The sequence below is a fragment of the Entelurus aequoreus genome, linkage group LG02 (assembly GCF_033978785.1).
Source record: "Entelurus aequoreus isolate RoL-2023_Sb linkage group LG02, RoL_Eaeq_v1.1, whole genome shotgun sequence".
Classification (NCBI taxonomy): Eukaryota; Metazoa; Chordata; class Actinopteri; order Syngnathiformes; family Syngnathidae; genus Entelurus; species Entelurus aequoreus.
Genome location: NC_084732.1, coordinates 884,179 through 897,153, shown reverse-complemented (window position 1 = coordinate 897,153; position 12,975 = coordinate 884,179). Strand labels below are relative to the sequence as shown.

General features: G+C 40.1%; 1 protein-coding gene across 4 annotated transcripts in view; it reads left to right on the top strand.

The window, feature by feature from the left end:
* Nucleotides 1–12,975, top strand: part of LOC133665454 (A-kinase anchor protein 13-like) — a 364,315-nt gene that overhangs the window by 14,966 nt on the left and 336,374 nt on the right. Inside the window, exon 1 of one of the 4 annotated variants that reach the window (XM_062070764.1) lies at nucleotides 676–827. The exons of the other annotated variants lie outside the window; for them this stretch is intronic. The gene's annotated coding sequence lies outside the window, so the exon portion shown is untranslated. Of the gene's footprint in view, nucleotides 1–675; nucleotides 828–12,975 lie in introns of those variants that run through there. 4 annotated transcript variants of the gene reach the window in all.

The window sequence follows — 12,975 nt, the reverse complement described above, 5'->3', positions numbered from 1 at the left end:
CATGTTAACAAAAACGTCTCTTTAATAAATAAATAAATATAAATTATATATATATATATATATATGAATGAGGTAGATCCCCTGGACTTGATCAATTGTCCAGTAGCTTGCCCAGAAAAAGTGTGTGCACTAAACCTTTTATTTGATCAATGTTAAATACACAATGGACGTTCGTTTTATGCTCACATTTGTAGTCTTACGAACTTAAACGACGCAAAACGATTATGTTAACTAGCTGCACACGCTGGAAACAAGTAGCGAGGGCAGAATGATGGCTTTATTGACAGTGCAGTTTGAAAGCCGACGTGTTTACTTAGCAATTAAGTAAAGGCAGTCTCAAAGAAATATAACCCGCGGAGGCACTTTCTGTTTAAACATCCACATTTCGATGTCCGGCCCCTGAGCCCTTGGCCTCTTGAAACTGCGGTATAGCTACTCCTCGTCTATATTGTTATCGTTTGTACTTCTCTTTAGGATTATTATCTGCACGGAGGCGGTGCACCATGTTCCTGTTCTAGCTTGCATATCTACAAGCACACTTGAAGCCACACATTGGACTTAGGCTGTTTGCCTTCCCGGCAGACACCTGACCCGCAGGCTCCGCCCCCTCCCCACCCAGCCTTCCCCAATGACATCAGAGCTTTGATCAGCCTCCAGCCCGTGTTCGCACAAAGCCATATTTAGCCTCGGCGAGAGCTCACATGCCCCGGCCACTGCCGAGGATACCTGTGGTTGGTGTTGACACACCTGCTCTGCTCTCTCTAATGGACTTAGGACGGAGGCGGGCGTGCGCGTGAAGGAGTCCGCCGTCGTCACTAAACCCGTGGGTAAGGTCTCGTCCGTGCCTCGCTCGTGTGACAACTTTTCAGTTTGTGAAGTTGCAACACACACACAGCTCCACAGGATAAAGTCTGACTGTGTCGCCTAGCAACGCGCTCCTCGCTGATAACACTGTTTGCGGGTTTCATAACAGCACGTGTTGCAAACGCACAAGTTGCAAATTGTCTCCGCTTACGTGACCTGATGCATTGTTGCTGGCGCGTGTTTCCACGCTGACACTTTTTTTTACCATGGAGCAACCCTTTTGGGTTGTTACGTGAAGGCCTGGAGTTGAACCGGTTGGCCTTTCTTGATCAATATCAGAAAGTGCTTTATTGGCCAGGTATGTTCAACACAAGTCATTTGACTTGGTAGGCTGTGCTCTTTTGTTTTCTACGCTTTGAAGCCTGCGGCTCATAAAGCGGTGCGGCTAATTTGTTCGCTGACGGCAATGATCCATCCATCCATTTTCTACCGCTTGTCCCTTTCGGGGTCGCGGAGGGTGCTGGAGCCTACCTCGGCTGCATTCGGGCGGAAGGCGGGCTACACCCTGGACAAGTCGCCACCTCATCACAGATAGACAACATTCACACACTAGGGCTAATTTACTGTTGCCAATCAACCTATCCCCAGGTGCTTAATGCAAACAGTTAAAAAAACAAAACAGGCAAATACATTGAATAAGTGTTATTTTTTGTGCTATGGCACCATCTTTTGGACCAGTATACTCACTGCAGGTGCTGCATTGTTTGTCTGTTTAGACTAAGCTTTTAACCGGAAGTAGAAGTTTGATTCCGTCTTGTAGCTGACCATAGCGTTTCTACTCGAACGGATTCTTCATTCTTCACTCCAAGCAACGTTTGTAGGTTTTACAATAGAACTAAAACAATTTTTACGGAACCGTCCCATGTGCGATGTCCGTAGGAGAGTTTTCATGCATATTTGTACGTGCTATCGTAATGTAATGAAGCTAGCGTCGTTAGCACTAGCTCAGGGGTCCCCACACTTTCTGACCCGGGGGCCGCATTGGGTTAAAAACAATTTGGCCAGGGGCCGGGCTATACATATATCTATGTATATGTGTGTGTGTATGTGTATGTATATGTATGAAAAAAAAAAAAAGTATGTATGTGTATATATATATATATATATGTATGTATGTATGTATGTATGTATGTATGTATGTATGTATGTATGTATGTATGTATGTATGTATATATATATATATATATATATATATATATATATATATATATATATATATATATATATATATATATATATATATATATATATATATATATATATATATATGTATATATATATATATATATATGTATATATGTATATATGTATGTGTATATATATATATACATGTATATATATACATGTGTGTGTGTATGTATATATATATACATATATGTGTATATGTGTGTGTGTGTGTATATATATGTGTATATATGTATATGTGTGTATATATATATATATATATATATATATGTATGTGTGGGAAAAAAAAAATCACAAGACTATTTCATCATGAAATAGTCTTGTGATTTTTTTTCCCCACACATACATATTACGCTCTACCACGGTATCGAGCACTATTTTTTGGATAATCTAATTAAGACATATATATATATATATATATATATATATATATATATATATATATATATATATATATATATATATATATATATATATATATATATATATATATATATATATATATATATATATATATATATATATATATGTGTGTGTATGTATATATATGTGTGTATATATATATATGTATATATGTGTATATATATATTAGGGCTGCAACTAATTTGATAATCGATTAATCTGTCGATTATTACTTCGATTAATCGATTAATAATCGGATAAAAGAGACAAACTACATTTCTATCCTTTCCAGTATTTTATTGAAAAAAAACCCAGCATACTGGCACCATACTTATTTTGATTATTGTTTCTCAGCTGTTTGTAAATGTTGCAGTTTATAAATAAAGGTTTATAAAAAAATAAAAAAATAAAAAATAAAATAAAGAGCCTCTGCGCATGCGCATAGCATAGATCCAACAAATCGATGACTAAATTAATCGTCAACTATTTTTATAATCGATTTTAATCGATTAGTTGTTGCAGCCTTAATATATATATATATATATGTGTATATATACGTATATGTGTGTGTATATATATATGTGCATGTATATATGTATATGTGTATATGTATATATATATAATCCGTCTCATTGCAGATTAGACAAACTGCCTTTTCCTTACACTGAACAAAAAAGTCATATGTTATATATTTTACGTTTCCCCAACGATTTCGCCATTTTTTCCCCCTCGTGCACTCATGGACTGAAAGAGCGTGCACGTGATGACGTCACGTTATCGATGGGAAAATGCATTTTTAGACAGTATGATTTGCCTGAGCGGCTAGGAGACGCCGAGAGTAACAAGCGGTAGAAAATGGATTGATGGATGGGCTAGAAAGGACAATTAAAAAAATAATCATTTAAAAAAAAAAGTTTTTTTCTGGGGACCACTGCACTAGCTATCATGCTAAGATGTTTACGAGTGTCTTTGTTAGCATGATTAACTTACAATGGCATTTTTTGTGTGTTGTTTTAGTTTTGTTATTTCACCAAGGTGTCAGAGTAAAGCTATTGGTTGGAGAGCTAGCTTCCGCAGCGAGTGGGTCCATGATGACGACTTCTGTTTTGTTTGATCAGCCGTTTTACTGCCGTGTTACAGATACCTTTTGGAAACAATTAAAGTATGTAAATAAGCATTTACAAAGATGTAAATAACTAATTTGACAACGTATGTATCTGCGATTTATAGTCCGGTGTGACTAATATATGGAAAAATATATTTTCCTTCTAAAAGTTACACACTTCTTTGCTCAATTGTCCGGAAAATGCGGTAACTAAAAATTAAACCATGTACGTAATTGTGCAAGATTCATGATGTTTTACTTGTACCCTGACATAAAAGTAGTATTTGTTCTTTCAGCCATGACAAGGTTTAATGCCGTGTTAGTCCTCAGATGACGACTTAATCATGATATCCTGTTTGAAGAAAGGCTGTGTGCTCTAGTGCAGAGCTTCCTGTTCGCACTTTAGTGTGGGTCAAGTAGAGGAAGTGAGCCACTGGAGCACGAGACGGGCGCTCCTCTTCCCTCTTGTGATGTCGGGGTTTCACACAACTCCGAAACCACGGCGGTTTCTATGGCGACCGAGCGCGACTTAACCGTCATCTGTCATCCGGTCGTCATGCAGCTCTTTGCACAGAAAACCCGGGAGGGTTCAAAGTGCACCGGAGGGTGAACCTACAACAAACACCAATCTAGTACTTTTTCCAGCGCTGTTTTCTATGGCGCTGGGCTTTAATTAAAAACCGCAGAGTTGTGTTTTGCGCAACAGCGCGCAGGCAGCCTTTACTGAAGCAGGGGGGTAATATTAATCTGATCAGGCCTGTTGCAGCCGAGAAAGCAGGTTGCCATGCTAAACCTCTTAGCTCTTAAACGGGACTGGCAGACACTTTCTTCGGCTAAGATACGACTCCGCCGTCTCCTCCTATTTCTCCTCGCGCCTTACTCACATTGAATTCTCTCCCAGTTTGTGGTGTCACTATTCATCCTTTTACAGAGCAGTGTTTCACATGCTCCTTTATTTGTCGGCTTGCCACGAATAAACATGGGAAATTATAAGCGCGACACATTGTAATGGGACTTTGTGGAAATATTAGGGGTGTAACGGTACACAAAAATTTCGGTTCGGAACGTGCCTCGGTTTAGAGGTCGCGGTTCGGTTCGTTTTCGGTACAGTAAGAAAACAACAAAATATAAATTTTTTGGTTATTTATTTACCAAATTTGTAAACGATGGCATAACACACACTACCGTTCAAAAGTTTGGGGTCACATTGAAATGTCCTTATTTTTGAAGGAAAAGCACTGTATTTTTCAATGAAGATAACTTCAAACTAGTCTTAACTTTAAAGAAATACACTCTATACATTGCTAATGTGGTAAATGACTATTCTAGCTGCAAATGTCTGTTTTTTGGTGCAATATCTACATAGGTGTATAGAGGCCCATTTCCAGCAACTATCACTCCAGTGTTCTAATGGTACAATGTGTTTGCTCATTGGCTCAGGAGGCTAATTGATGATTAGAAAACCCTTGTGCAATCATGTTCACACATCTGAAAACCGTTTAGCTCGTTACAGAAGCTACAAAACTGACCTTCCTTTGAGCAGATTGAGTTTCTGGAGCGTCACATTTGTGGGGTCAATTAAACGCTCGAAATGGCCAGAAAAAGAGAACTTTCATCTAAAACTCGACAGTCTATTCTTGTTCTTAGAAATGAAGGCTATTCCACAAAATTGTTTGGGTGACCCCAAACTTTTGAACGGTAGTGTATATATATATATATATATATATATATATATATATATATATATATATTTCTGTCGGTATTATGATTTGTCTGTGTGTAAAAAAAATATATGTCTGTATTTCGATCGGCGCATGTGTTAAAAAAAAAAAAAAGTGTGTGAAGCAGGAACTTCCTCTGTTGGCTGTCTTTTTTCTTTCTTTTTTTTTTACATGTGATTCTTGCACTTCTGCCTTGTACGATTTGACCGTGTAAAAGGATTTGTCTGTAACTCACCCTTGCCTTTCCTTATACTCACCACTAGTGGGCGCCTTGCAGCCGCTCACACTCGCATTGCCATTTAAGCCAAGAACAATGGACTTTTCATCACTTGCTGTACATAAAAGTTCATGTTTTTGCAGCAACTTAGCGGTCAGAAGTATTTTGTATTCAAAGAGATGGTTGTGAAACCCACGGCTTCTTACCGGTGCCCTCGATACCTCCCTCGGGGGGCATCTAAGGGACATCCTGACCAGATACCCGAGCCGCCTCATCTGGCTCCTCAATGTGGCTTCACTCTTAATTCCTCTCAAATGACAGAACTTCTCACAATCATTGATTGATTGATTGAAACTTTTATTAGTAGATTGCACAGTACAGTACATATTCCGTACAATTGACCACTAAATGGTAACACCCGAATAAGTTTTTCAACTTGTTTAAGTCGGGGTCCACCCTATCTATAAGCAAGAGCCCCCCCCCCGATGGAGGAAACGCGGTCATTTTGGCCTCTCTGTTATTACATGATCGCTTATTTGAATACACAAATACTTCTGATTAGGCCTGGGCTGATAACACATTTTGCTTGACGATATATTGACTTACAAATTATTGCTGATAAACTATATTACTGCCGTTATTTGTATGAGACCAAATTAACCATTGACGTTAGAGATGTCCGATAATATCGGCCTGCCGATATTATCGGCTGATAAATGCTTTAAAATGTAATATCGGAAATTATCGGTATCAGTTTCAAAAAGTAAAATTTATGACTTTTTAAAACACGGCTGTACGAAGTGGTACACGGACGTAGGGAGAAGTACAGAGCGCCAATAAACCTTTGCGTGCCGGACCCAATCACATAATATCTATGAATTTTCACACACACAAGTGAATGCAAGGCATACTTGGTCAACAGCCATACAGGTCACACTGAGGGTGGCCGTATAAACAACTTTAACACTGTTACAAAGGACAAGCGGCTGAAACGAGTTTCCTCCTAATTATTCACAGCTTTTGCTCACTACTTTGTTGATGCACCTTTGGCAGCCTCTCGTCTTTTTGAATAAGATGCCACAAGCTTGGCACACCTATCTTTGGGCACTTTCGCCCATTCCTCTTTGCAGCACCTCAAGCTGCATCAGGTTGGATGGGAAGTCTAGTCAGGAAGGTGACTAAGGACCCGGTGGTCACTCTGTCAGAGCTACAGCATTCCTCTGTGGCGAGAAGGAAACCTTCCAGAAGGACAACCACCTCTACAGCACACCACCAATTAGGCCTGTATGGTAGAGTGGCCATACTTGGTAAAAAGTTTGCCAAAATGCACCTTCACCAAAGACTCTTAGGCCAGGGGTGTCAAACGTACGGCCCGCAAACAGGTTATATCCGGCCCGCGTGATGAGTTTGCCAAGTATAAAAATGAGCTGCTTTTTTTTTTGGGAACGAAACTGCTGTTCTAAATGTGTCCACTGGATGTCACAATAGCAATTCTGTTAGGCAAGCAAACGGTTTATACCGGGGCCAAGCAAGAGATACACAGCAAAGGGGGACTGTTGCTCCTCCTCTCCTCTCCCGGCATGGCACAAGAAGAATCGGAATCGAGAATCGTCAGGAATCGGAATCGGAATCGGAATCGTTCGAATTCAACCCACGTGAAACTTAAAACCTGCCGTTTTATGTCTTCTGCTTCGAACACATGGTCATTTGGCACCCTTACTCCCCTAAAATGTCTCTGTCAAACACGAGAAAAGTGAACTTAACCCTTTTGAATAGTTTTTACCTCTGTTTCTTACGGTTTGTAGTGTTAGCTCTGGATTGAGACGTAGACCTGACTAGGGTTGGGTATCGTTTGAATTCGAACGATTCCGATTCCGATTCCTGCCGATGCTCGATTCCGATTCTTCTTGTGCCATGCCGGGATCAATGTGTTTGACAGGTAGTCCCTGGAAGGTGGTATGTATTTTGGGTTGAGAGTTTTCACCATATCCCTGCAAACATAAACAAACATGTAATGTGGCTATTACTGTTTAGCCCAGTATCAATTAGCTTAGCTCTAACGCTATTGCTTAACTAACCTAAATGTTGGAGATTCCACCTCTGAAGAGGGATGCAGTCTTTTGACTATGTGTGCAGTGACCTTTCTGTGGCACTCTTCCGTCTGTGGCACCGACATCTTCCCCATTGCCGCTACGGTGAACGGAGTACGCTGAGCACATCGCGGAGCCTGGCTAGCAGGTTGTAAATTGTCTATGAAAAAATACGCGGGCTAATTTGTTAGCTGCCTCGACGTTGGCGCAAAACACATTATTTATTGCATATATATTGTTTTACTTACCGGATTCGGACTGCAATGCAGTCACCGAGGTGCCAGGCTGGGCGTCGAAGCTAGAGGAAGAGGCACAGGAGGACGGTCGGCGCAGCGCGTCGAAGACGGTACACGCATTTATTTGTAAAACAAAGAAAACAACCTAGGATAGGATAGGATAGGATAGGTCTTTATTGTCATTGCACAAGTACAACGAAACTTTGTTTTCAGCACAAACCCGTTCAAGATTAGACAAACAAACAGAACAGGAACGCTGATGGGTCGCCACAAGGCGCCGCGTAAAAGATGGGAAAAAGGTAAACGCTGGGGAAGGATGAGTAAAAAAATACAATCTAGAATGGGAAAAAACCTCCGTAGCAAAGCACATATACATATTACAACGTACATCTCGAGATATCTAGCAACAGAGGGGAGGGAGTGGGGGGCCATGGTGGCTGGCCGCAGCTCTCAGGCGCTGCCCATCCTTCCATCACCCCTATGGGATTTGCGTCATGCCTGACGTTGCCTTTATTTTGAAGTTATCATGCCATGATTTTACCATTCCGGCCCACTTGGGAATAGATTTTCCTCCATGCGGCCCCTGAGCTAAAATGACTTTGACACCCCTGTCTAAGGCCATCCATTTTCTACCGCTTATCCCTCTTGGGGTCACTGGGACCCTGGTGCCTGGCCGTGTTGGCCCTGCGACCAGGTGGCGACTTGTCCACTGTGTACCCTGCGACTGAGGAAGATGATAGATGTTTCACATAATTGGTGCTCCTAAAGACGCTAGAGCGGGGTCAGCAACCCGCGGCTCTCGAGCCGCATGCGGCTCTTTAGCGCCGCCCTAGTGGCTCCATGGAGTATTTTTTTAAAAAAGGATTGAAAATGGAAAAAGATGGAGGAACATTTTTTTGGTTTGTTTTAGTATGTTTTTGTTTGAAGACAAACATGACACAAACCTTCCCAATTGTTAGAAATCCCACTGTTTAATATGTTTGTGTGTATGCTTCACTGATCAGAGTATTTGGTGAACATCGTTTTGTCCTACTAATTTCGGCGGTTCTTGAACTCACCATAGTGTGGACTGTGACGCAACAGTTTGTTTACATGTAAAATCTTCCACTCCTTTGTCTCATTTTGTCCACCAAACGTTTCATACTGTGCGTGAATGCCCAAAAGTGTGCTATTGACTTGTTGGAGTGCTAATCAGGCATATTTGGTCACTGCATGACTGCAATGCTAACTTGCTATTTAGGCTAGCTGTATGTACACATTGCATCATTATGCCTCATTTGTAGGTATATTTGAGATCATTTACTATCCTTTACTTTAACCTATTTGTATATAATTTAGTTTTTGTCTCATGACACATTATCTGTATGTAATATTGGCTGCATTTCTGATTTGTGTGCCATGTTGTTCCAGACCACAGCAAACGTTACCTAGCTTGCCAAAGATTGTAGTAGATCTATTAAAAGAAGACAGCCTTAACTTGGACAGACACATCTATACCTTTGGCCATTAAAAGCCAGTAATTTCCAGGAGTTATCTCACCTTCTGAGTAGCCTCTGATTTACTAATGCTTTCTGATGTTGTCAAAATGTGTAGAATTAATATTACATTTCAACATTTCTGTCAACGAAGATTTGATTCAGCCTGCGACACATAGTCATTTTGATAGTCGGCTAATATAGCGAATATAGACACTTATGTAATGTGTTGCCTTCATTATATAACTTATACAAACCCCGTTTCCATATGAGTTGGGAAATTGTGTTAGATATAAATATAAACGGAATACAATGATTTGCAAATCCTTTTCAACCCATATTCAGTTGAATGCACTACAAAGACAACATATTTTAGGCTTCATAATGCGCCACACATTTTCAATGGGAGACAGGTCTGGACTACAGGCAGGCCAGTCTAGTACCCGCACTCTTTTACTATGAAGCCACGTTGATGTAAAACGTGGCTTGGCATTGTGTTGCTGAAATAAGCAGGGGCGTCCATGGTAACGTTGCTTGGATGGCAATATATGTTGCTCCAAAACCTGTATGTACCTTTCAGCATTAATGGGGCCTTCAAAGATGTGTAAGTTACCCATGTCTTGGGCACTAATACACCCCCATACCATCACAGATGCTGGCTTTTACACTTTGCGCCTATAACAATCCGGATGGTTCTTTTCCTCTTTGGTCCGGAGGACACGACGTCCACAGTTTCCAAAAACAATTTGAAATGTGGACTCGTCAGACCACAGAAAACTTTTCCACTTTGTATCAGTCCATCTTAGATGAGCTCAGGCCCAGCGAAGCCGACGGCGTTTCTGGGTGTTGTTGATAAACGGTTTTCGCCTTGCATAGGAGAGTTTTAACCTGCACTTACAGATGGACAGTGGGTTTCTGAAGTGTTCCTGAGCCCATGTGGTGATATCCTTTACACACCGATGTCGCTTGTTGATGCAGTACAGCCTGAGGGACCGAAGGTCACAGGCTTAGCTGCTTACGTGCAGTGATTTCTCCAGATTCTCTGAACCCTTTGATGATATTACGGAGCGTAGATGGTGAAATCCCTAAATTCCTTGCAATAGCTGGTTGAGAAAGGTTTTTCTTAAACTGTTCAACAATTTGCTCACACATTTGTTGACAAAGTGGTGACCCTCGCCCCATCCTTGTTTGTGAATGACTGAGCATTTCATGGAATCTACTTTTTTACCCAATCATGGCACCCACCTGTTCCCAATTAGCCTGTTCACCTGTGGGATGTTCCAAATAAGTGTTTGATGAGCATTCCTCAACTTTATCAGTATTTATTGCCACCTTTCCCAACTTCTTTGTCACATGTTGCTGGCATCAAATTCTAAAGTTAATGATTATTTGCAAAAAAAAAATGTTTATCAGTTTGAACATCAAATATGCTGTCTTTGTAGCATATTCAACTGAATATGGGTTGAAAATGATTTGCAAATCATTGTATTCCGTTTATATTATCATCTAACACAATTTGATTGATTGATTGATTGAGACTTTTATTAGTAGGTTGCACAGTGAAGTACATATTCCGTACAATTGACCACTAAATGGTAACACCCGAATACGTTTTTCAACTTGTTTAAGTCGGGGTCCACTTAAATTGATTCATGAAACAGATTTATACTATCATATATACTATCATCGTAATACAGTCATCACACAAGATAATCACATTGAATTATTTACATTATTTACAATCAGGGGTGTGGAGGGGGTGGGGGGGGGGGGGGTTGGATATGGACAGCAAGTAGTGGACATAGAGACAGAGAGAGAGAGAGTGAGAGAGATCAGAAGGCATAAGAAAAAGTATCTGCATTTGATTGTTTATATTTGATTATTATCAATTGATTATTAGCAATCTGGGGAGGGTGTTAGTTTAGGGTTGTAGCTGCCTGGAGGTGAACTTTTATTGCGGTTTTGAAGGAGGATAGAGATGCCCTTTCTTTTATACCTGTTGGGAGTGCATTCCACATTGATGTGGCATAGAAAGAGAATGAGTTAAGTAAGGCTGCAGCTAACGATTATTTTTCTATCGATTAATCTATAGATTATTTTTTCGATTAATCGGTTAATCTATAGATTATTTTTTCGATTCGTCTATAGATTATTTTTCCTTTTACCGATTATTTTTTATTTTATTTTATTTAAAATGAAGATGAAAAAATAAAAGTAGGCCAGTTTTTTCAAAAGGCATGGCTTTTATTTACAAAAAAAAAAAGTATGGCCACTCAGTCAACATTGACAACAACATGACAAAATATTCTGTAACAATGTAAACATTTAAAACTTTTAACATTTAACAAAATTAAAAGTAGCTTATTTGCTTTTTAATGTGCAAATATAAAAGTAAACATCCAGTGCAAATCTTAATATTCTGCAATAGTATAAGCATTTCAAAAGTAAAAGTATTGCTTATTTTGCTTTAAAATGTGCAAAAATAAAGATAAACATCCAATACAAAAAAGTGCAAAACGAAATATTCTGTAACAAAAGTGTAAACATTTCAACAAAAGTGAAAGTATTGCTTATTTGCTAAAATGTGCAAAAATAAAGATAAACATCAATACAAAAAAGTGCCAATCTAAATATTCTGGAGCACTGTAAACATTAAGTATTGCTTTTAAAATGTGCAAAATAAACATCCAGTCCAACACAGTACACAATAACCAATTCTACTCATTCCTGTGAGTGACTAACAGTTGTAATGAAGAAAGGTTAGAATGTCTACTTGCTTTGCTTCTTTTCTTGTTTACAATATTCCCAGCAGCTGAAAATAGGCGCTCAGAAGGGGTCGATGTGGCTGGAACTGAGAGGTAATTAGCCTTCACCTCAAGCCAGGACTGCGAGTGAGCTGAGCTGCAGTTTAAGTTTCTAGTAGGTCAACGGGCTCATAGTGATGTTACTAGTAGTTGACTGGGAGGTGTTTATTATCATTTGGGGAGAGTCCGCTGCCTGATGCTCGCCTGCTAAACACCTATCTGCTCCACGCTGAAGCGCTGACTACATGCGCTCTGAATACGCACTGCTGATTGGCTGATAATGCTTCGTGTGTACCAATCAGATGGTTGTGTGGGTGGGACAATGCTGCGTGTGTACCAATCAGATGGTTGTATGGGTGGGACAATGCTGCGTGCTGAGACAGAGGCAGCCGCAGAAGGAGCAAAGCAACTTGTTAAGACTTTAGCAGCTAAAGTTAGCTTTAGCTTAGAAACTCGTTCGGTACACCCCCGTACCGAACCGAAAGCCCCGTACCAAAACGGTTCAATACAAAACACATAACGTTACACCCCTAGCAGATACAAATGACACATTCATGTTTTTGTGTAATGATGACAACGTATGCTAACGCGGACGATTGACTAGTTGATGGTTGATGGTTTTCTTTTCAAATGTTCGTTCATAGCCGTTGTGCTGCTATGATAGGCCATTTACGCTCGACACTGTGCATACAACAACATTATTAGGCTGTGTATTGAAATACTCCCACACTTTTGACGACTTTTGGCGTGCGTTTTTCCCCTCGCTCGCACAGTCTGCTTTGCGCTCCGCCATGACGGTAGTGTGACGTAATTATGCGACGCGTCGACGCACAAAAACGGCGTCGACGTATTTACATAACCGATGACGTCGACTAC